The sequence below is a fragment of the Staurois parvus genome, unplaced genomic scaffold, assembly GCF_062004578.1.
Source record: "Staurois parvus isolate SC_StPar_1 unplaced genomic scaffold, SC_StPar_1.0 ptg000104l, whole genome shotgun sequence".
Classification (NCBI taxonomy): Eukaryota; Metazoa; Chordata; class Amphibia; order Anura; family Ranidae; genus Staurois; species Staurois parvus.
In genome coordinates this window covers 24,653-51,570 of record NW_028317900.1, presented here as the reverse complement: position 1 = coordinate 51,570, position 26,918 = coordinate 24,653, and positions in this window count along the sequence as shown.

Here is a 26,918-nt window from a genome sequence, read left to right as displayed (position 1 = left end):
ATTTAATTTCTTGACTACATATTACATTTGTGGAGGCCCTGAAGTACTAGGACAGTGCAAACGCCAACAAAATGACCACAATTTGGAAAACAAACACAAGGTATTTGTAAGTAGCATGATGAGTCTTCCCAAAAAAAATTTTTGCCACAAGTTTTTGGAAAATGCAGAATGAAAATGAACATTTTTTTTCACATAAAGTTGTCAATTTAATAAAAATATTTCTCACACACCATCGGCAAACTTAGAACACATTCTGCTACTCCTGAGTATGGCGATACCACATGTGTGAGACTTTTTCACTGTCTGGGCAGATTATATTCCAGACATTGTGTCTTGTGTATCACACAAATAAACCTATTGTATAAAAACCAATGTACTATAATTGTCACTCTATACAAGTGGTCAGGAAATATAGCTTTGTGTAGCACCACCTATAGCAGTTCCAGTTCCTATAAGCCAAGCAAGCCTAGCCTACTGGCACATGGCTACCCCCAGAAATGTCATGTTTACTGACCAGGAAGTACAGGAGGCTGAAGAAAAGAGAACAAAAGTGTGCCTGTGTTTGCAGTTGTCCACAGGGTATGGCTGGGAATGGCGTCTCACAGGAACATAGTCAGCTGGACCTGTATATGGGTCTGTTCAGGCTTCAGGCATAGACATGATCAGCAAACAGGCAAATGTTTGGTCCAGGCAACAGGCAGAAATGTGGTCAATAAACAGACCAGGGTCATTACAGGAGGCAGGCAGAGGCAACACTGCACTTGTGTGGCGGTGATCAGGAACAATGTTGTTGGCTGCACTGGTCTGGTGACACTGGGGACTAGTGTGGCAGCAATCAGGAACACCACTGCTGACTTATACTGGTCAGATGACACTGGGACTGGTGTGGCAACAATCAGGGACACCATTGCTAGCTTAAGTCCCTTTCACGCAAGCAAGGTCTGTTTTTGTTCAGCAGCAGATCCATCAGCTGATCCCCTGCTGGACTGACAGGAGCTGCTGGATGAGAGGTCTGTGTCCGCTCTGCTTATGCAAACACAGACACAGCTGGCTTCTCTCTATGGTCAGTCAGATGTAAACAAACCGGCTGGCCATTTACACCCAACTGCCATCTAATCTGATCTGGCCAGACGGAGAGAAATGGATCCTTTTTCCATATGTTTTTGCTGGATCGGATTGGAGGTAGCAAGGTGCAAATGGACACAAGTCTGTTTACATCCGGCTACCCATAGAAGAGAATGGAGGGTCCAGTCGGGTCCATTTGAAAAACAGACAGGTGGACATGAACCGCCCTTGTGAAAGGAGTCTTACACTGGTAAAGTGACAATGCAAATGGCGTGGTAGTGACCAGGGACACTGTAACTGGTGTGGCAGTGATCAGGAACAATATGACTGGTGTGGCGTTGATTAGGGACACTGTGAGTGGGTGGCGCTGATTGGGGACACTGACTGGAAACACTGGTCTGGTGACACTGTACTGCTGTGGCAGTGATCATACAGTTGCAAGAAAAAGTATGTGAACCCCTTGGGATTACGTGGAGTTTTGCATGAATTGGGCATAAAATGTGCTCTGAACGTCATCTAAGTCACAACAATAGAAGAACACAGTCTGCTGAACATAATACTACACAAACATTAGATGTTGCCATGGTTTAATTGCACATAACATGTAAACATTCACAGTGCAGGGAGGAAAAAGTATGTGAGGCCCTAGCTTAATGACTTCTCCCAGAGCTAATTGGAGCCAGGAGTGAGCCAACCTTGAGTCCAATCAGTGTGATGATATTGGATGTGTTGCTGACAGCTGTCCTGCTCTTAAAAAACACACACCTGTTTTGGGTTTACTGGTTTCAAGAAGCACTGTCTGATGTGAACCATGCCTCGCAGAAAAGAGCTCTCAGAAGACCTACGATCAAGACTTGTTGACTTGCATGAAGCTGGAAAGGGGTACAAAAGTATCTCCAAAAGCCTTGATGTTCATGTGTCCACGGTAAGACAGACTGTCTACAAATGGAGAAAGTTTAGCACTGTTGCTACTCTCCCTAGGCATGGTCGTCCTGTAAAAATGACTGCAAGAGCACAGCGCAGAATGCTGCATGAGGTAAAGAAGAATCCCAGAGTGTCAGCTAAAGACTTACAGAAATCTCTGGCACATGCTAACATTTTTGTTGACACATCTACAATAAGGAAAACATTAAACAAGAATGGAGTACATGGGAGGACACCACGGAGGAAGCCATTGCTGTCCAAAAAGAAGATTGCAGCACATTTGAAGTTTGCAAAAGAGCACCTGGATGTTCCACAGCACTACTGGCAAAATATACTGTGGACAGATGAAACCAAGATTGAGTTGTTTGGGAAGAACACACAACACTATGTGTGGAGAAAAAAAGGCACAGCACACAAACATCAAAACCTCATCCCCACTGTAAAACATGGCGGAGGGAGCATCATGGTTTGGGGCTGCTTTGCTGCCTCAGGGCCTGGGCGGATTGTTGTCATTGATGGGAAAATGAATTCCAAAGTTTATCAAGACATTTTGCAGGAAAACGTACGACCATCTGTCCGCCAACTGAAGCTCCGCAGAGGATGGGTGATACAACAGGACAATGACCCAAAGCATACAAGTAATTCGACAAAACAATGGCTGCAACAGCACAGAATATGCCTTCTGGAGTGGCCCAGTCAGAGTCCTGACCTCAACCCGATTGAAATGCTGTGGCATGACCTTAAGAGAGCGATTCACACCAGACATCCCAAGAATATTGCTACACTGAAACAGTTTTGTGAAGAGGAGTGGTCCAAAATTACTCCAGATCGTTGTGCAGGTCTGATCTGCAACTACAGGAAACGTTTGGTTGAGGTTAGTGCTGCCAAAGGATGGTCAACCAGTTATTAAGTCCAAAGGTTCACATACTTTTTCCTCCTTGCACTGTGAATGTTTACATGTTATGTGCAATTAAACCATGGCAACATCTAATGTTTGTGTAGTATTATGTTCAGCAGACTGTGTTCTTCTATTGTTGTGACTTAGATAACGTTCAGAGCACATTTTATGCCCAATTCATGCAAAACTCCACGTAATCCCAAGGGGTTCACATACTTTTTCTTGCAACTGTATAATATATAATGGCTATAAACACTAGCATACAGTGATATCAGAGGAGCCATCCATTGTACATTATCATCTCCACAGCAGCACGATGTCACCATAGTGTGTAAAAAATATACACTGCTCAAAGAAATTAAAGGAGCACTTTGAAAACACATCAGATCAATGATATCAGAGGAGCCATCCATTGTACATTATCATCTCCACAGCAGCACGATGTCACCATAGTGTGTAAAAAAATATACACTGCTCAAAAAAATTAAAGGAACACTTTGAAAACACATCAGATCTCAATGGGAAATAATATGCTGATATCTATACTGATATGGACCGGGCTAATGTGTTAGGAACATAAGGATGCCCCATCGTTTGAAGGAAATGAAAATGATCAACCTACAGGGGACTGAATTCAAAGACACCCTGAAAGTCAAAGTGAAAAAATGATTCTGAAGGCTAGTCCATTTTGCTGAAATTTCATCAAATCAAAATGGTACTCAGTAGTTTGTATGGCCCCCACGTGCTTGTATGCATGCCTGACAATGTCAGGGCATGTTCCTAATGAGAAGACAGATGGAATCCTGTGGTATTTCCTCCCAGATCCGGACCAGGGCATCACTGAGCTCCTATACAGTCTGAGGTGCAGTGTGTGACAAGTAGTCAGGAAGTGTAATGAGGAAATAACGCCGTTCAAAAGCCTGAACGTGCTCATTGGCTTTTGGGGTCCTGTACTTGGCTAGATTGCCCAAAAGTTTCTCACATGTGGCATACTCGGGAGAAGCAACAGAATGTATTCTGGGGAGTAATTCCACATATACTTATGGCATGTGTGAGCAATATATCATTTAAGTGACAATTTTGTGTAACAAAACAAAAAAATTTTATTGTCATTTTCCAAAAACTTGTGATAAAAATACATTCTTCTATTGACTCAACATGTCTCCCAGCAAATAGTTTGGGGTGTCTACTTTCTAAAAAGGAGTCTTTTGGGGGGTTGTTATCTTGGAATTTTATGCACAGCATTAGAAGCTTATGCCATATATCGCCCACTCTTCTGATCACTTGAAGACCAAGCCTTTCTGACACTTTTTGTTCACATTATTATTATTATACAGTATTTATAAAGCGCCAATAGTTCGCACATTACAAAGGGGGACAGAACATGTGACAGAACAATAACAATACAATGCAAAACATGAGGGGATTGAGGGCCCTGCTCTTTCGAGCTTACAATCTAGGAGGGAGGGGATGGTGGCACAGGAGGAGATAGCTGTGGGGGATGGAGTGGTAGGAAGAGTGGAGGAGGTCGGCAAGTTAGCAGGGGGTGGGGTAGGCTTCCCTGAAGAGATGGGTTTTCAGGGTGCGCCTAAAGGAGAGGAGAGTAGGTGATAATCTAATGGGTTGGGACAGGGAGTTCCAGAGGATGGGTGACACCCTGGAGAAGTCCTGGAGGTGGGCATGGGAGGAGGAGACCAGGGAACTAGAGAGAAGGAGGTCTTGTGAGGAGCACATGAAAAAATTTGTATTTTTTGCTAGAAAATTACTCTGAACCCCCAAACATTATATATTTTTTTAAAACAGACGACCTAGAAAATAAAATGGTGGGTGTTGCAATTTTGTATGTCACACTTTTTTTAACTTTAATGCAGAAAAACACTATATATTGGACAATTGTTTGGCTAAATATAAAAGATGATGTTAAGCAAAGTAAATAGATACGAAACATAACATGCTTTCAAACTGCATATGCCCCGTGCAATGGCAACAAACTACAAACTATTTTTAATATCCATAGGCGACACTTTAAAAGCCTTTATAGGCTACCACTTTAGATTTACACAGGCGTTCTAGTGCTAGAATTACTGCCTTTGATCTGACGTTCATGGCGATACCTCACATGCATGGTGCAACCGCTGTTTACATACTGACGCTTCCATATGCCATTGTGCACGAGCGGACAAGGGTGCTTACATTTTTTTTTGTTTTTTTTACACTGTCCCATTCATTTTTATTTTTTATCACTTTTATTGTTATCACAGGGAATGTAAATATGCCGTCTACTAGGGTCACTACAATAGGCAGTGACTAGTACTCTTTTCTGCAAAATCTGGGATCTATTAGACTCTAGATATCTCCTCTGCCCTTAAATCATATGATCTAACCAAAATTGGTGTGATCAGATGCTTTCCCAATTTAAAAATGGCGCTGCTATATCTGACAAAACCAAAGTGATGAAATGCTCATAGCTTCCGGTTTCTTAGACTATAGAGATGATTGGAGCCATTCCGGTCTCAAATCAGCTCTATGGTCATCTGACAGAAATGCCGGCTGCATTCTCAGGTTCCCGATGGGACGGGACAGCCTGAGAAAGCCGTGGAAGGCAGCTGGAGGGGGGGGCGCGCCTCCTCCCGCTGCTTGTAATAGCAATCCTGCGGCTAATTAGCCACTAGGGTTGCTTTTACAAGAAATCCGACTGCCGGCTGATAAAAAATTATATCAGGTTGATACCTGCAGCTGCGAACATCATCTTGGTATAACCACTCAAAGTCCAGTAATGTACCAGTATGTTGCTGATCCTTGTTGGCATATGTGTTATGTTTTTTTTTATGTAGCCTGTGGGCTGAATGAAAAAAGAGAGAAGAAATCTCTGCCAGAAAAAGTGTGTGGTATGCCCACCATTACAATATACCACCCTGAATCCACTTACTTCGAATGTTGGGCATACATGAAATGTTCTTTTTTTTATATATTTTTTATATATGCCGAATTTTTATATATGCATAGGAGCGATCCACCCACTGACCACCCCAGTCCCCCATGCTTGGGCATATATGTTCTTTTTTTTAACTGTGAATGAGAAATCTCATCCAGCAGCGCTGCACGCACTGATGTATAAGAGCACACCCTGTTGTCAGAATAAACTTTTTTTTAAACTGTAAACTTTCCAGAATGTTAGGGTCTCACAAAATGCGATAGCCAGTTTTCAGACTAGCTAACATCTTTCAAGAACCTGTGTAAATATATACCCTAGACTGTGCCATGCTATACCCTATATAAATACTCCACTAGTGTATGGTAGCGATGGAAGCAGTCCTTTAGGCAGAGAACGGGTTGGGCAGGACAGGAGGTACAAAAAAAACGAGTGTGTTAAGACAATCTCTTTTTTTGGGGTGATTTTTGGGTTGGGGTACCAGGAGTGGCATCAGGTAAATGCCTCTCATGCAGCCAACTCACTGCATCTGGGTTGGGGGTTTGGGGCACAGCCCCTTCTGGATGCAAAAGGGCCGTGGTAATCTCTTCTTGAATTTTTAGGAAGGATCCACTCATCCAGTTGCTTTGTAAAGCACAAAAGCGTTGTACAGAGCCAATTGAAATAAATATACAGACACTTTTGTGTACCAGTGTCTGGCTTTACAGGAAACTGAGTACAGCTTCATCATCTGGTTGTTGAAGTCTATCCCTCCCATGTTAAGGTTATAGTCATAGACACAGAGGGGCTTCTCAATAACACCAGCTGCTGTGGAAATTTGGATGGTCGTGTCTGCATGAATGAGAAATAGGAGGAAAACATCCCGTTTGTCCTTCCACTTCACTGCAAGCAATTCATCATTTTTCAAGCAGGCATTCTCCCCCTTTCTAAGTTGGGTAATTACAAGCCATTGGGGGAATCCCCAGCGATTAAATCACACGGTGCCACATGAGCCAATTCCAAGATTGTGCAAATGTCTAAATAGTGCCATGCTTGTATAAAAATTGTCCACGTATAAGTTGTACCCCATATGGAAAAAGGGTGACACCAAGTCCCAAACTATCTTGCTACTGCTCCCCATGTAGTCTGAGCATGACTATCTTTTCCCTCCTAAATTCAAAAATTACATGTATAACCTGTTGATCTCTCACAGGTCTCACCTCACATCTGGCATGCTTGCTGGTGAGAAACTGAATGCAAGGCGGCCAGAAAAATGGATGGACTCATCAGCGCAGATGTTTTGCTGGGGCATATACACATCTGCAAATTTCTGGTTAAGGTGATTTATGAGGGGCTGAATTTTGTGGAGCCTTTCATATTCTCAGTCATTCTGAGGATGACAGAGTGCATTGTCGTTGAAATGCATAAATCGCATTATATTCTCATATTTATGCCTGGCCAGCAGAGAACACGGGCATATGATTTATCGAGTCTGTGGACCAACACAACTGCAAGTTTAGTAATGCTCATGTTGAGGGTTAGGCCCAAAAAACTTTACATTCAGAAACCATAATGGGTTTCCATGCAAATGGTCTGGCAAGGTTTGAATTTGGGCTGGCAGCGATAAATTGTTGTGCGTATAAATTGATTTGGTCCACAATCAATCCATACAGATCTTTCGTGAAAAACAGCTCCAAAAAGCCAAGGGGATTAGTTAAATTTGCTGTTTCCACCTGAATTCTGGGTTGGGCAGTGAATGAAGGGAAAAACTCTACTATTGTGAATGCGGGTATAGTTCTGATTTGTTCAAAGATATTGATCCATTCAGACACTATACTAGCAATGGAGGTTTATTGTGTATGTGAGCGTATTTCTGGCAATCAAATGGTTACACTAACTGAGGCTAATGCTATCTGAAGTCGCCCAGGTGTCACGTACCTGATAGAAGTCTGAATTGACAAGGTCAGCCTCTCTTGTATCTCCAACCCAGGCCCCACAGAAGGTGAAACAGATGGTGCCGAGGGACAGGAGGAACACGAGTACCTGTGGATATTGATTGTGGAACCTGCAGCTGGTGATGTAAACTCGGCAAATCAGACAGGGCATCCAGTCAGGAACAGAGGAGATGCTGGAACAGCAAGCTGAAGTTAAGGAAGCACTCCACTGGAACTGCAAGATCTGGGTACATGGCTTGCCGAAAGTTCTGATAAGCATGAGACCGGAACACACCGTGACAACCGGAGCTGATGTAATTGTTGTGGTGGTTTATGTAAGGATATATTATTTATAAAGGGCGTGTCCCTTTCCCTTAGATGAAATATTACAGTGCCTCCAGCCGTTAAAATACGGCAAATATTTAGTAAACCAATAATTTGGACACCTTGATAATTCGATCACCACTTATTATTATACCTTGAATTCTTTTAGCCAATATGATTTCGTACCATACACACAAAATTTGCCTTATAATAGATAAATATAAAAATTTATTTATGTACAAAAATTATATATATATTAACACAAAACACAAAAGACTGGTGATAAATGAATATTGGTACACACAATCAAAAATATATCTACCAATGTAAGACACAATAATAATGTCTCTAACTAATTACATCAATCACAAATTTAAATGATATGATATTTATTAAATTTATTAATAATTAATAATTTCGAATATCTCAAAGGTTATATTCTTACATGCCGTGGCCATAGGCTTGCAAGAAGTAAGCCCTTGATATATGATACTCTGGTTATTAATATTCAATAAATTATGAAATATGGAAAAATTTATAATATGGCAATCAACAATTTTTTCTTAACAGTAACACAGTATCTGACTACATATATCTAACTATCCAATATTGTTGTAATACACTAAGGTAATTTTATGATTCTACACAACAGAGAAAGTAATTAATACAAATCAAATAAACATCTCACCACACCCGGACGTCAGACTAGGCAACTCTCCCGTGGATTTAGCTGGCAGTGGAACGCCTTTAGACTGATATATAGGCAAGTGAGAGATTCAATAGGGGAGAATGTAGGAAGTTATAAGTTTAGAGGTTTAAAGTTTTAGGAAGTTTGAAAAGATGGAAGAGTAGTTATTTCAGCAGAGATCTTCTTCAGATGTCAGGTCTTTCCATGAGGTCTTATGAGGGTTCTTCTTTTTCATGAGGTTTTTTTTTTTATGTTACAGCACATGGGCTTTTTATATCCACTAGTCCATTGTTCTAAGATACCTTCCCACCAGGCTTCCTGATTGGCTAGTTGAGAAATGTGTGTACATAAGCTATTTCTCACCTGCCCGCCAGGTGGCGGTCATGTATCACAGAACAATGTGAGTATTTGAGATGACTCATACCTTGGGTGGAATCTTCAGGTAATTTCAGGAATAAAATATACGGCTCTATCCAGATATAGCAGTGATCATACCTATGATATTCTAAATAGGGACCATGGAATATAGGTGTATATTCGGTTATTCCTCCTTGAAGTATCATCCTGTTTGTTTCCTGATAAGACATGTAACTAATGCTAGTTTATAATACATCTTACTTCCCATCATCTCAATACTCAAGTTAGTGATATATAGTTCCCATTGCTGAGTATTTAGTGGTGTTTAAAGTCTATGACATCTTATTTATAATCTGTTTTTGTAGTACATTTTTGTAATGATATACAGTGAACTTTTAAACTTAAATGTCCTGAATTTCACCCCTTGGTTTCAGCATCAACATTTCCTCTGTGTAGGGAAAAAATCTCTGTTTGCCTAGCCCTTGTATCGGACTCATGGTAAACAATTGTTAATGCTTTCACCCTTGGTGAACAATAGTAGATAGTAATAGTTTCAGAGGTTTGTTGGTTCATCACACTCTACAGGTTTTGGTTAAGCTTCCAAACAGTTGAGTTCCCGTCTCATTATTGTTGAAATGTTTACAAGTCAGAGTCCTATGTGTTTGACTTTCTGTAGATGCATTCTTCTCACTTCCATATACAAATAGTCCTTGTTGACAGTTTAAACAATCCCATTGTCTTGGAAAAGTCTTAATTCCCTGTTCTCTTCAGTTCTTTAACTAGAATTCTTGAAGGTTTAACCAAGACAAAATTAACTCTTAACATCCGGTTCTGCTGAGCTGTTTGCTATATAACATTATATCTTGATAAAAGTCATATTTTTGACATGATTCCAAAAGCCCACAACAAAATCCCCCTTTGTTTTTGGGGTACAGGCACGTGTATAGGGGTGTCTGTATCGAAAAACATGAGTGAGGCTTTTGGCTAGGGTGATTGTTCGTCTTCTCCGGTGAAGGGAATGAAATAATAAAAAAAAAATTTCCGATAATAAAATGGCAGCGGTCATGCTGGTTGTTCCTCAACTTGACTCGGCGTCTTTAGATGGACACTTCCGATGACGATCCTGGTCTTGTGATGAGGCCGGCCTGGCCTGGCACATCCACCTTGGGGTCCATGGGTCCTCCGCACGACAGGTCTCTTAGACGGTCTCCTAGGCGGGTCTTTTCCTCTGGACTGGCCCTTGGTGGCCTGGGACATCAGGTTATCGTCTCCGGATCGATCTCTGGCATCTGGTCTTTCCCACAGGACATTATAGCTTCCTTCTAGGGTCCGGTCATTGACACCTCCGATCGCCGGTCTGGTCATAGTCTGGGCCTTCCTTTCTAAATTATTAAAATGAACAGTTTGAGTAATGGATATACATAAAATTATATTACTGGATCCTGTAAGGCAAAATATGAATTATATGTTTAAAGGAAATTTAATAATGATCTCAATATCTCCAGATAGGAATTGGTGGGTTCAGTCTTCCAACAACTGCAATTGAGACTTCGGATGGCAAGCACGTAATTGATTGATGTGCACCCATCTATCACTGATTTCACCATACCGGGTAACCTGCAATTTATATGCGACCGGAGAGATTTTATCAATGATAGAGAACGGACCTTTCCAAGATGGAAGGAATTTCCGTTCTTTGATCTGGTCTCTTGCGAAGTTGTATAGATAGACCTTGTCACCAATCTCATATTCCTTCTTGGAGGTTTTGAGATCATAGTATGTCTTAGCACTAGTTGCAGCTCTTTCCAAATTTCGCTGGGCAAAGGCAAAAGCATATTGCAGATGTTTACGTAAATCCTCTATGTACTGGTGTGTGGTGGTAGCATTGATCAAATTTTGATCTGTAGTGCGATACAATAAGTGCTGGGGCAGTACCATCCGTCTACCTGTCATCAGTTCAAAAGATGACATTTTTGTAACTGTATTCGGAGTAGCCCTCAACGCCATCAGGACCAGCGGGAGTTTGACATCCCAATCTTTACCTGTTTCCTTAACAAATTTCTTAAGGACATTAACGATGGTCTGATTGTATCGTTCTACACCACCACTAGAGGCTGGCCGATAGGCGATATGCAATTTCCTTTTAACCCCCAAAATTTTCCACAATTTGGCCATCACTTCGCTAGTGAAGTGCGATCCTCTATCAGACTCTATCCTCTGAGGTAAACCAAAACGTGAAAATACATGATTTATTAACAATGCAGCACATGTCTCGGAGCTGTTATTGGGTGCTGGTATACATTCGACATACTTGGTGAATAAACATGTAACTGTTAACATATACCGATTTCCTCGTGAAGATTTTGTTACTGGCCCAATAAAATCCATCTGAAGGTCTGACCAAGGCATACATATCCCCCTCCTCTGGAGAGGTGCTCTGTGAGTTGGCTTGGTAGGTTGAAATTGGGGACATATTAGGCAACCTTGGCAGTATTCCTTCACATCACGTGACATATGAGGCCAGTAGGCATAATCCCGCAGGATCTCATACGTGATCTTCTCTCCACGATGACCGGAAGTGGGAGCATCATGGGCATGCTGTAGCATCAAACCTCTAAATTTAAGTGGGACGACCCATTGTTGTACGCCACCCTTTGAGGTTCGTATCAACAATCCCTGATATAAAGAGAATTGGGATTTGGATTTCATTAAGATACGTAAATCCTCCTTCCCACTACATACTTCCTTATTTATGGGATTTTGGTTGGGATCTTCTATATGACTATAAAACAAGCCAATTATTGGGTCTTCTTTTTGGGCAGTAATTAAATCCTCACTAGGAGAATCGTGACTCCACTGTAATGCATTCGGATCACCAGCTGTTCTGGCCTGTTGCCTGGTGACAGCTTCAACCTGTACGGTACCTAAAAATTGGTCAATGTCTATCAGTTCACCGGTGATTGCCCCTTCCTTGGCTAGAGAATCGGCCAGATCGTTCCCTTCTTTCTCGGCACCTAGAACCTTGGAGTGGCCTTTGGTCTTCTTGAAGTGCAGGGTGAGATCATTGGACCTTACCAGTTCATCGATGTGACAAAAGAGCTTACCATGTTTCACGGGTTTGTGATTACTCTTGTTCATGTTGTTTCGCTTCCACCTAGGGAAATACTCCACAAAACTATTCCTGACATAATTGGAATCGGTTATGATGGCACACTCTCTGATGTTGAACTCTATAGCCATCTCAACTGCTCTAAGAATTGCAGTAAGTTCAGCAACCTGACTGCTTTTTGGTCCAAGTTTGTATCCCACAGAAATTGGGGTGACACCTTGGGTCCAAACGATTCCAATACCTGCCACTAGTTGGAGCTGTTCCCCATCCTTGTGATGAAAAGCACAACCATCCACATATACACACGGCAGCTGTTTACAGTATTCTTCATCATAAACCTTGTAGGGAGAGAACAGTTGTTCTTCCAGAAAGTCAGTGTCCGGGGCCTCCATAACAGGCGTAGTTGCGGAACAATCATGGAGCTCGGCTAGGCCCTGGGCTACTGGACTTTCCTTGTTCTGTTTGTACCGAATTTCAAGAGGCCACCCTTGCAAAGACAAAGTCCAAGCAGTGATGCGGCTATTAGACACATTTCCTCCCTTGATACGTTCACTCTTTAAATACTGTAAAGGCTGGTGTGCCGTTTCAACAATGATTCTCTCTCCCTGAATGTAACTGCGAAAATTCTGTAATGCCCACACGGTGGACAATAGAGCTTTTTCACAGTCACTGAACTTTACTTCAACCGGGGACAAAGTTTTACTGGCATAGGCAATCACCTTACTGACATCATCACGTTTCTGGTAAAGAACAGAACTCATACTTACCTGCGTAAACCCTGTCTCTAGATAGAAATTTTTACCCCCTTCGGGATATCCGAGACACGGCGCTTGTGTGAGACGTTCCTTTAATTCCTTCATGGCGTCCTCCTGTTTCTTACCCCACGACCATTCGACATCCTTCTTCAGTAGGTGAAGCAGTGGCTTGCTTATCTCGGCGTAATTGTCAATAAACTTACGCGAGTAGTTTACCATACCTAGGAATGATCTCAATTCTTTAAGGTTAGTAGGGACTTTACAGTTCAGAACCGCCTCAACTTTCTTCTTTTGTGGGTTCAAACCTTCAGCAGTAACTTCATGGCCTAGGAAGTTTACCTTCGTGCGACACCACTGGGCTTTTTGTAAGGACAGTTTAACTCCTGCTGCTTTTAATTGGCCCAGGACATGCCGAAGTTCTGTAATATGTTTGGTCATATCTGTACTTTTGATCAGGATATCGTCCACATATGCCAACGTCCCCCTTTCGAAGGCGTCTGGCATGGCCTTGTGCATGAACACAGCAAATTCATGTCCGGAATTTATGAATCCGAAAGGCATTCGTACCCAACAATATTGTCGATTCCCAAAACTGAAGGCCAGTTTGTATTGGTCTTCCTCACTCACCTTTATGGTCCAATACCCCTGTGCACAATCTAAAGCTGTGAAAACTTGGGATCCTTGGAGCTGGGCGAGACACTGGTCTATGTATGGGACAGGCCATCCTGACATGTACACACGTTTGTTTAGCTGACGGAGATCAGCGCACAAACGCCATTGTCCATTGGGTTTTAAGATACCCAGGATCGGGTGGTTGTAAGAGCTGTGGATGGGCCTAATTATACCCCTTTCATGTAACTTCCTGATAATCTCAGCTAGAGATTCATAGGAAGCTAATGGTAACCTATACTGTCTTACGAATACTGGTGGGGCATCTGGATCTGTTTGGATCCTAGCGATGTGTAGGTCAGTAGTCCCACAATCGTAAGAATCCTTGGCAAAGATCTCTTGGAATTCAAGGAGAAGCTCTCGGAGCAATTGTCGGTCGAGATCACTGGCACACGCGTCGGCGAGGGCCACCATCTCTTCCACTAACTCCTTGAATCCAGGAAAGCTTTCCGGCTGACCTATCTCATATGCCTCTTCAAGTTTCGTGGTGAGGTCATTGGGTATGTGATGTGTGTGTGTGTTCTCCTGCCATCCAGGTTCTTTGGGGTACTCTTGTTCTTTGATTGGGTGATCAAAGACAATTGATGTCTCTTCGACTCGACAGGTGCCATCTTTAGAATCGAATGGATAAATGGACTCTATGGTGAAAATACCCTCTGGTAATGAATGGAATGTTTGTTCAATTAATTGTTCCTCCGACAAATATTCATCGGGGATGAGTCCAATCACCTGGTTAGTAACCCCAAAGGTATAATATTCAGTCTCTACCGCTAGACCAATAAGGGTCTCTTTGGGTAAGACGATGTCCTGATTGGACAGATTATGTACGTAAATGTACATCGGGGATTGATGTGTGTTAACTAGGGGCGTGTGTGTAATGTTCAGTCCCTCCCCCTGCATTTTATGGGAGAGGCATACTAATGCATCTGACCCCTTCAGTCTATGTCCCTTTTTAACTTGGATGGGGAGTATGAAATTATTTATGCCCTTAGGAATTGTAATCTTTTGGGCTACCTGGACTTCAACAGCATAAGGCATCTGTTGCTGGGATTTTAAAGCTAAGTCCAGATTTTGGTATTTTTCGGGGTCCCCCTTTAGTCGACTCCATAAACAGTCATTAATTAGGTCGACTTGCGTTGCAAAGCGATGTAATATATCGTTGCCAAAATAAATTTTCGTTTGGGGATTATCCAAGACTAGGAACACATGGGTGGCTGTTTTGTTTCCTACAGTGACGTTTAAGAGACACCTAGCCATTGAATTGTGATCATCAGAGTCATCAAGGGAGTCTGAAATCCAATGACGCTGAGGTGTGGAGAAACGGATCATTTCCATTTCGGTTAGGTGTTTTATCAGCCCATGGCTTACAAAGCTGTGTTCCTGTCTCAAATCTAGTTTGGCATATTTTGACCTATTAAGACCATTTATCCGGATGGGGATAAACAAGTCGCTGTTAACCCTTTCAATACCTGTCAAGAATTGGGTATGATCTCCCCCTTTTCTTGGTTTATCCTCCTGATGAAAAGATATCGTAAGGATGTCATCTTGGAGGGAAATATCTTTTATTTTATCTTGGGGAATTCTAAAAATGTGTTCCTCATCTCTTCTGATAGGGTTATGGTCATCAGGTTTGATAACCGTTATATCAGGAAGTTGGCTGTTCCTGAAATGGATTTCTAATGATCCAGGCCTTTCTTCCACCAGGTGGCAGTGTTGTCGGGAATGGGGAGTTTTAAGTTTCCCATATTTAATTGGGGTATTTACCTGTGACCACAGGACTTGGTTCACACAGTCAACTATGGTGTTCAGCCTTTTTAGGAAGTCCATCCCAATTATCATGTGGTGCTGGGATATGCTAGCAATGATGATGGGGTGTCTCAGTTCCTTATTACCCAGTTTCAGTTTAAGCCAGGCGGTACCCATGACTTGTAACGGGTCTCCACCTACACCAATCAATGAGCTGTCAAAACTTTTAAGTCTCGGCTTGGTGGGCATGACATTTGCCACTTTGTCAAAATGTTCCTGTGACATGATGGTTGCTTGGGATCCAGTGTCTATTAAGCCGACAATAGAAAGATCACTGGCATCCTGCACCTGCACTGTGGCATAATATCTCCCATCAGATTCAGTCAGCTCACACATGAAATTAGTGTGGTTGAAGATCTGTGGGCCCTTCAATAACCTATGACTAGCTCTTATCTCACCGCATGTGGTGGACACATTACCCTTATCCTCCCTGGTGGGATTCTTGGACTGTCTCAAGACAGAAGCACAACTAGAAGTTGGTGCTCCGTCTGGCTTGTCACTCCCGACGACTTCCGATGCCGCGACTATATTAGGGGCAATAGATGGACACTGAAAAACAGGAGAATCATTAATAACCAACAACTGGTCCCCCTTTGCCTGAGAACTAGGCGTGTCAGGGACGGGGCACACATCTCCTGTCATTTGACTCAGTGTCCTCCCCTGTTGGTTTAAGGCTTGGTTGCCTGTTAATTCTGTGACCCTTGGTTGGTCACAGGAGCTGCTCCTAAAAAAGGATTGGATGGAAATTGAGTGACAAGCCTGTTCATTTGTTCAGCCATTTTGCTGACCTGTGCCTCTATTTGTCCAATACGCTCAGAGGAGTCATTCTGTTGATTCTCCCTCTTCTTATACTTGCGCTTGTATTTTGGACGAGACTGGTAATGAGACTCAGAGTCAGAACTACTGCTCTGGTCCCGACGCCATTGTTCTCTCTGAGGTTTTGGGGTCTCCCTGTTATTAAAGGGAGCCTGGGGTACTGTATCCCCCCTTTGAGCCTGAGGGTGTTCTTGGCGTGGAGGAAATCTTTGGAAATCGGAGTTTTTATTAAAATTGGGATTCTTATTGTAATTATGGTTCCTGTTGAAATTGGGGTTCCCATAAAAATTCCCATGTTGGTTTTGGCGAGGATAATAGAACCTCTGAGGATACCATTGCCTCCTTTGATTTTCATCACTGTACTGGCCCTTACCATACTTTTTATTCTTCTCACTTCCACTACCGTAGTTCCCTGGCTTTTGCCTATCCTTTCTCACCCACTGGTTTTGGGGTGCAAAGTTATGGACCTCCTTCACTTGCTGGGTTTGAGGTGCAAATCTAGGGGAACCATTGGTTTTACCCCCACGGACTACTTCCGCATATGATTTCTTCTCTGCCTGCACATTTGGATTTGGAGGGGAAACGGTAGTGGCTGCTACTATCTTGGGGCTATTTTTAGGTTCTCTTTTTATCCCGCCCTCACTGGACTGTTGGATCGAGAATAAATAGTCACTCTCTCTCACCAACCAATCAAGAGAGCATCCCTTTCTGTAATCCTTTGCAAGTCCCAATTTTATGTAAGCAGGTAATGCTTCATAGAATAGTGTCTTGAATTCTGGCTGGTTAGGATTGGGATCCTTTTCAGCCAGGAAATAGGCATTTCTGAGGACAGCCAGAAATTCTGCAGGGCTTTGGTGAGGACCACACTTTAAATTGTAGGCCGCAGCCTTGGCAGAGGTTACAGTTTTATAAGGCCCAAATTCCATGTGGCACTTATGTTTAACCTCTCTCCAGGACTGATTGGAATAGGCCCTCAAGGTCTCAAAGAATTGCCGGTATTTCTCCTCAAACACCCATGGCAGCAATTCTATTTTGGTGTGGTCATCTCTAATGCCCAGAATCTCTAACGTCTGTTCATATGTTTTCATGTGTCCGGTGATTTCAAGGGACCCTTTCTTAGAAAACATAGGAACAGTGTCCTTCAGGAACTTAATAACCTTTGGGGTGTCATATCTCCTGAATGACCCCTGGGATTTCCCTTCCTGCCTATATGAAACCTCATATCTTTCTTCAGAGCGCTCTGGAGTGTATCTTGAAAGCTTAGGAGGTGACCTATATTCTGACCCTGACTCACTATCAGATACTTCGCTGTGATGCGGGTATCTCCGCTCATCAGCCTCTGGCTTGACTGGGTTAGTCCGTCTTTGGACCCCAGAATTTATTTGGGCCGTCAACCTTATAATCTGCTCCTCCAGAGTTTTCTGCTCAGATTTTATCAAGGTAAGTTCTGACTGGTCATGCTTATCCCCTGGGTGAACTTTAATTTTGACAGGAGATAACCTCTCTGATCTGAAGTACTTCACCTCATCTTTTAAGTCCTGATACTTCTCTTGAAGTTGTTTTAATTCCTGAAAGTTTCTTTCATATAGGTCCTGAGCACTTCGAAAGTCTCCGACCAATCTATCATAATGTTTCTCGGATTCGTCTAAACGAACACCGGCATGACCAAGCTTCCCTTTCAAAGACTCAATGTCCTGATTTTTGCTTTCTAACAAGAGGCGGGCCTCTGACAACTCTTCCCTTAGAATCCTGGTCTGCTGGGCAGCTCCAGCGGTCATGAACCATAACATGGGCCAAGCTTCTAGGAGAAGTCTGTCACGGCCTCTATCACTTTCTGCTCCAGCAAATGCCATTAAAAACCCAACAACCTGGCCCTTTTGGTTAAACAGGTCCTCAAAGGTGCCCATGGCCTGCTCTTTCTCTTCATCCACAAATTCATTATTACTATCCCCCAAATTCAATCTCTTGCGGAGATAATTTATTACTTCATTTTCAACATACTTCTGCCAAGCACCGGCAGCTTTCCGAGCTGGCTTCATAACTTCCTGCTCAATGCCTTGAGCCGCCATATTTTCCTCGTTATGCTTGGAAGAGGTGGATCCGTGATTACTGGATGCCATTTTGATACAAAATATATGTTTGATAACGTGTACAAATATACAATCACCAGTGCGTTTTGTGTTATGGTACGATTTCTATGGATCCCAGCGGTGCCTCCAAATTTATGTTGTGGTGGTTTATGTAAGGATATATTATTTATAAAGGGCGTGTCCCTTTCCCTTAGATGAAATATTACAGTGCCTCCAGCCGTTAAAATACGGCAAATATTTAGTAAACCAATAATTTGGACACCTTGATAATTCGATCACCACTTATTATTATACCTTGAATTCTTTTAGCCAATATGATTTCGTACCATACACACAAAATTTGCCTTATAATAGATAAATATAAAAATTTATTTATGTACAAAAATTATATATATATTAACACAAAACACAAAAGACTGGTGATAAATGAATATTGGTACACACAATCAAAAATATATCTACCAATGTAAGACACAATAATAATGTCTCTAACTAATTACATCAATCACAAATTTAAATGATATGATATTTATTAAATTTATTAATAATTAATAATTTCGAATATCTCAAAGGTTATATTCTTACATGCCGTGGCCATAGGCTTGCAAGAAGTAAGCCCTTGATATATGATACTCTGGTTATTAATATTCAATAAATTATGAAATATGGAAAAATTTATAATATGGCAATCAACAATTTTTTCTTAACAGTAACACAGTATCTGACTACATATATCTAACTATCCAATATTGTTGTAATACACTAAGGTAATTTTATGATTCTACACAACAGAGAAAGTAATTAATACAAATCAAATAAACATCTCACCACACCCGGACGTCAGACTAGGCAACTCTCCCGTGGATTTAGCTGGCAGTGGAACGCCTTTAGACTGATATATAGGCAAGTGAGAGATTCAATAGGGGAGAATGTAGGAAGTTATAAGTTTAGAGGTTTAAAGTTTTAGGAAGTTTGAAAAGATGGAAGAGTAGTTATTTCAGCAGAGATCTTCTTCAGATGTCAGGTCTTTCCATGAGGTCTTATGAGGGTTCTTCTTTTTCATGAGGTTTTTTTTTTTATGTTACAGCACATGGGCTTTTTATATCCACTAGTCCATTGTTCTAAGATACCTTCCCACCAGGCTTCCTGATTGGCTAGTTGAGAAATGTGTGTACATAAGCTATTTCTCACCTGCCCGCCAGGTGGCGGTCATGTATCACAGAACAATGTGAGTATTTGAGATGACTCATACCTTGGGTGGAATCTTCAGGTAATTTCAGGAATAAAATATACGGCTCTATCCAGATATAGCAGTGATCATACCTATGATATTCTAAATAGGGACCATGGAATATAGGTGTATATTCGGTTATTCCTCCTTGAAGTATCATCCTGTTTGTTTCCTGATAAGACATGTAACTAATGCTAGTTTATAATACATCTTACTTCCCATCATCTCAATACTCAAGTTAGTGATATATAGTTCCCATTGCTGAGTATTTAGTGGTGTTTAAAGTCTATGACATCTTATTTATAATCTGTTTTTGTAGTACATTTTTGTAATGATATACAGTGAACTTTTAAACTTAAATGTCCTGAATTTCACCCCTTGGTTTCAGCATCAACATTTCCTCTGTGTAGGGAAAAAATCTCTGTTTGCCTAGCCCTTGTATCGGACTCATGGTAAACAATTGTTAATGCTTTCACCCTTGGTGAACAATAGTAGATAGTAATAGTTTCAGAGGTTTGTTGGTTCATCACACTCTACAGGTTTTGGTTAAGCTTCCAAACAGTTGAGTTCCCGTCTCATTATTGTTGAAATGTTTACAAGTCAGAGTCCTATGTGTTTGACTTTCTGTAGATGCATTCTTCTCACTTCCATATACAAATAGTCCTTGTTGACAGTTTAAACAATCCCATTGTCTTGGAAAAGTCTTAATTCCCTGTTCTCTTCAGTTCTTTAACTAGAATTCTTGAAGGTTTAACCAAGACAAAATTAACTCTTAACATCCGGTTCTGCTGAGCTGTTTGCTATATAACATTATATCTTGATAAAAGTCATATTTTTGACATGATTCCAAAAGCCCACAACATAATGACAGCCAGGACAGGCACTCGGCAGGACTGTAGAGCCAAAACTGGAACTGGAAGCGTAGTCAGAGCAATAGCCAGGGTCAGCAACGAGCAGGCGATGAGGTACCGAAACATCAGACAGGGGCAAGGTCAGGAGGAAGCCAGGATCAGAAACCGATGAGCAGAAGCATAAACAGAATCCAAGAGCAGGTCAATGGCAAGCCGGGTCAGTAACTGATACACACAGGATACAGCAGGAAACAGGAAGTTAGCTGAAGACCAGTCAACACTGACAGAGAATAAGAGCCTCCTTTAAATAGTCCGTCTGGCACCAGAAACAGTTGGCACGCCAGTATCAGCCAGTTGCCATACAGGAATTCCCTTACACCATGACACTTGATACAGCGATCAGTAAAAAAAAAACTGTACACTGTAATAATGACACTGGTGACAGGGCAGTGAAAGGTTTAACTGAGGGGGCGATCAGGGGGTTAAATGTGACCTAGCTGTGCTTTTACTGTGTAAGTGTGCTGCTTTAACTCACATGGATCTGCTTTCCTCTCTGTCAGGAACGAAATGTACTCCAGGGAGAGAAGATTCCATAATTTTCTGTGCCCGTGTAATGTAAACATAGGCACAGGCTGAGCTCTGATTCGGTACAACCAATCAGCAGGTCCAGGCCAAATATCATCCCAGGTGCACAAGCCTGGAGGTGCTGTAATTTGGCACAGCACCGATCATTCATCAGATTCAGGCTAAACAGCTTTTTAGTCGCAGACCTGTGTTATTTATTGCAAACTTTTCTAAGAGATATAAAGAAAAAGGCGTTTTGTTTCTTTTTTAAATGTTCAGTCTTCGATTGATAGACCGACTTGTGTACAACCAGCTAACCAATGCAAGGATTGAAATTTCAATCCATATATGGACGGATCTATTCGTAATGACGTGGATGACACTGGTCATCATTCAACTGGGATGACTGATAACATCTAGTGGCAGAAAGGAATTACTGCAGGGAGAGCTCTGGATTGAAGGTGAGTGTTGACACAAAGGCTGATTTTTATGTTTGCTGGCCTACTTTTTTATTTTTTTTATTTCTCTACCAAATCCCCCCAGTGCCCTCCCATAGGTGTGGCCCACAATGTTCTCCTCTGCTGCAAGTTGCTGGTCATTCTTATGGATGAATGATGTCCAGGATCATTCAAATATTTTCTGTGAACCCTGGCTGTCAATGACACACCACCCTGGGGTTCATCATTATAGAGCCTTGGCTCACAGTACAAATACTGAAGAGATCGGCCCTCACAGGTCACAACATGAGCACCATTTTCTGCAGCACTGAAGACCTCCACCCACCACACTGGAGATGAGAAAGAACCCTGTTCATTGCATGACCGATCAGAAGACACCTAGAATTAAAGTGTGTATGCTGCAACATTTTTACCGAACAGAGTTGGGCTTCAATGCATGTTTATTATAGTATATGTGTATGTATATATATATATATATTTATATATATATATACATATACACACACATATATATATAAAATGGACTGACATTTTATTGGTGCTAGTCCTAAGGAGGTGACAATTAAAAGTGACTTTTTTTCGTAAGGTAAGATTTCTACACCACTTGTACTAAGCATGCTAGAGTGGGTGTGTGCAAAAAACTGAATCAGCAACTTGCATGCTTTAAAGGGTCTTTTTTTTTTTGCAGTCTTTCCTTTCAGGTTAATAAATTATTTTGTTTGTTTCATTTGCCATTTTCACTTAGTGGGAAACAATTGCTATATTAGAAAGTTGCCATCTGTTTTAGAAAAAGTGAGGATGGTTACAGTTCAAGCAGACAAGCCCCATCACACACAACCAATTACCATGTGTGCATTTTTTGCCTTCGGCCCTGAGTGTGAGCTGATTAGGAAATAATGAATTCCAGGTCTGCAGAATAATTGTTCTAAGACAACAGTGGACTGAATTCAGTGCAATGCATTAATGAATCTCTCCTGCTGGGATTTAGCGAGCTGCACACATCAAGTCAGCAGAAAACTTCAAGCTGATACTTCTATTACTTGATTTACCAAACTCAGCGTGAGTGAAATAGTCACAGGAGGAGGTGTATTAGTTAAAGGAAACATTATCCTAAAAATAAGGAGAGCTTATTGCGCCAAAAAAAAATGTTAGCTTACCTGACAAACATATAGACACAGGTGTTTCTTTGAGTGCCAATTCATTCAACTGTAAACATCCGTATAAATAGTACATTTTGATTTGTATGAAACTTAATGAACAGGGGAGGGGCCTTGACAACCGCAAATTAAGTCTGAATGTGCTGGAAGACCAGGCTTTGGATGATAATTATATCAATAATACAGTTCAGCGTACTGCCATGTGATGCATTAACCCCTTAGAACAGGGGTATTTAATTATAAATTAATATAGGTCCGCTCAGTAACATGTTCTTCCAGCAAAGGTCTGAATCTCATCTTTGTGATATGACTCATATCCTTCACATCACAGTCCTCTTCACATCCCAGACCCCCATTCTCCTCCTTACATCACAGTCCCTTTAACATTACAGCCTTACCCTCCTCCTTACAACACAGTCCCCTTCACATCCCAAACACCACCCCTCCTCCTTACATCACAGTCCCCTTCACATCCCAAACCCCACCGTCCCCCTTACATCACAGTCCCCTTCACATCCCAAACCCCACCTTCCTCCTTACATCACAGTCCCCTTCGCATCCCAAACCCCACCTTACATCACAGTCCCCTTCACATCCCAAACCCCACCGTCCTCCTTACATCACAGTCCCCTTCACATCCCAAACCCCACCTTCCTCCTTACATCACAGTCCCCTTCGCATCCCAAATCCCACCTTACATCACAGTCCCCTTCACATCCCAAACCCCACCGTCCTCCTTACATCACAGTCCCCTTCACATCCCAAACCCCACCTTCCTCCTTACATCACAGTCCCCTTCACATCCCAAACCCCACCTTCCTCCTTACATCACAGTCCCCTTCACATCCCAAACCCCACCGTCCCCCTTACATCACAGTCCCCTTCACATCCCAAACCCCACCCTCCTCCTTACATCACAGTCCATCATTGAATCACAGCCCCTCCTACCCTTGCATCATAGTCCCTCTTCCACAGCTCCCCCCTTATATCACAGTCCCTTTCACGTCACAGTCCCCCTTGTTATATTACAGCTTCCCTTCCAGTCAGCCCCCTCCCTTACATCACAGTTCCCTTCACATCCCAGCCCCCCCCCCATCAAACACACACTTCTTACATCACAGTTCCCTTCTAATCACAGCCCCTCCCTTACATCACAGCCCCCCTCCCCTGACCCACACACTCTTCTTACATCACAGTCCCCTTCTATTCACAGCCCCCCCTCTTACATCACAGCCCCTTTCACATCACAACCCCCATCCCCACACACACACACACTCCTTATATCACAGTCCCTTTAACATCACAGCCCAGATCTCCTTAGATCACAGTCCCCCCTCCCAGTGTCTGCCATTCAGTTCACTGTCTTAACTTATTTATTTATTTCAGGTACTTATATAGCGCCGTCAATTTACACAGCGCTTTACATATATATATTGTACATTCAGATCAGTCCCTAATCCTCAAGGGGCGTACAATCTAAGGTCCCTAACTCACATTCATACATATACTATGGAAAATTTAGACAGGATCCAATTAACCTACCAGCATGTCTTTGGAGTGTGGGAGAAAACCGGAGTACCCGGAAGAAACCCACGCAGGCACAGGGAGAACATGCAAAGTCCAGACAGGTGGTGCCATGGTTGGGATTCGAACCAACGACCCTAGTACTGCCAGGCGGAAGTGCTAACCACTAAGCCACTGTGCCACCTATTAGAGAGCAGATCTCGAGATGCGACATGTCTGAATGGAGGGCAGGGGCTGATCAACTTTTGAAGTTAAAAAGTGGGTGATTGGTTGTTACAATGTGTAATGGCCCTAGCAACTAATTACTCGTTAACTTCAAAAGTTGGCCAACTCTCACCCTCCATTCAGACCTGCTGGACCTCCTGCCCTCTGCCCTCCTATAAGGATACCAGGTACAGTGGTGGCAACGGACACACTGAAAAGGTTGACTAGGCTGCTAACTGGTGTAGCTGTGCTGCAGATAGGACTGCTACTTGGTCTGGGTCTGGATGCAGTTCACCGTTTAGAAAATAAAAAGCAAGTTTGGGGACATATTTAGCCTCTAATTCCTATTCAATTTCCTTCCGGCAATAAAACCCTTTTAACCAAAACAAAGTGGATTGTTGCATGATAATGATGCCTATTATATCAGCATATTTTTCATCAACTGGTTAAAAGCAGAGTCCCACAGCTCTTGTCTTCAGTTATGTTCTGTATTATTAAAGTAACATTAAAATATTTTTTTTCATAAAAAAAGATAACAATTGCATAACAGAAAATGCAGTAAGTTTTCTGAAATACGTCAGTGAGAAAACTATACTGTATTTAGCCGCTAGATGGAGTCGATGATAGAGAACTTAATCTCTTAGAAAAAAATACGGTGACATTTGTTCAGCTGGCGCCAATGCTTCTGACATTCCTGCATTTGCTATATGCGGCTGTCTCTTTGCTGGAGGGGATGTCTCTTTTCAATATGGGGTTGTCTCTTTGCTCTATAGGGCTGTCTCTTTGCTTTATAGGGCTGTCTCTTTGCTGAAGGGGCTGTCTCTTTGCTGAATTGGGCTGTCTCTCTGCTGGAGGTGATGTCCCTTTGCTGGATTGGGCTGTCTCTTTGCTAGAGGGGATGTCACTTTGCTGGAGGGGAAGTCTCTTTGCTATATTGGGCTGTCTCTTTGCTGGTTTGGGCTGCCTGTTTGCTGGAGGGGATGCCTTTTAGTTATATGGGGATGTATCTTTTCTGGTTTGGAATGTCTCTTTGCTGGATTGGAATGTCTCTTTGCTGAATTGGGCTGTCTCTTTGCTAGATGGGATGTCTCTTTACTATACAGGGATGCCTCTTTGCTGTAGGAGATGTGTCTTTGCTGGATTGGAGTGTCTCCTTGTTTGATGATGATGTCTCTTTGCTGGATTGGGCTGTCTCTTTACTGGAAGGGATGTCTCTTTGCTATATGGGGATGTCTATTTGCTGGATTGGAATGTCTCTTTGCTGGATTGTAATGCCTCTTTGCTGGATTTGGCTGTCCCTTTGCTGGAGGGGATGTCTCTTTGCTATATGGGGATTCTCTTTGCTTGAGGGGATGTCTCTTTGCTATATGTCTCTTTGGTGGAAAGGATGTCTTTTTGCTGGTTTGGAATGTCTCCTTGCTGGATGGAGATGTCTCTTTGCTGGATTGGGTTGTCTCTTTGCCAGAGGGGGTGTCTCTTTGCAATATGGGAATGTCTCCTTGGTGGAAGGGATGTCTCTGCTGAATTAAGCCATCTCTTTGCTGGACTTGAATGAAATGACCATGTGAAGGAAGGTAGGCTGAAAATGTTACCCCCCCCCCCCACCTTCCTTCACATGGCCATTCATAGTTTTTGGCCAAAATATAATTCCTTAAGTCCCTTTCACATGGGGCGGACCCATCAGCAGATCAGCATACTCAGCGGAGGATCTCTCCACTGAGCAACCGAATGACAGGTCCATGCCCGCTTCGCTGATGCAGATCAGACACAGGCACAGCCTGCTGATCTCTATGGGGCAGTCGGATAGAAACGGACCGCCTGTCCATTTCCATCTAACTGTCATCTGATCCTATCAGATTGGATGCTGGTGGGTGTAATTGGACACATATCTGTTGACATCCTCAGCTTCATAGAGAGCAATAAGTAGTCCGACTGTCCTTCTGTAAAACGGACAGGTGGACCCGATCGGTCAATCAGTGTGAAAGGGGCCTTAACTGTTATATCTTGAAAGCACTGATGACTTGGAATACTCTTTTAATTTTCATATATCATATGTTAAAATAAAAGTGGGTGCACTGAAGGAATAGGGTTGAACAGTGGGTGGATTTGGTGGGACAGCCAATGGTCGTGCCCTGGGGAATGTTGGTATATATATATATATATATATATATATATATATATATATAAATATATACTGTATATTAAATGAGAGAGTCATCTGGAGGAGTGTATACTGTGGCGGTGGCGGGAGAGGACCTGGAAGAAGACGAGAGGGTGTACACAAGTCTGTCCATATCTTTAGCTCATAATGACCTGTTGATGAGGTCATCAAGTGAGAAACAAGAGTAAGCAAGAAGAAATATCTCCGTATAGCAGCAGACTACCAGTAGATGGGTTGCAACTAAGCAATGCATTGCGTCCTAGTACTCTAGTCAACAGACATGATACCAGCTATTCCTTTTGCAGATTTCTTTCTGGCTCGTTATTTAATGAGCCCCTAAGGTGGAGTCCTTCTATTACACCTGCCACATACCCATGACTGGTCTCTACTATTGGACGTGATGCCCCTGGAACCTTAGAGTG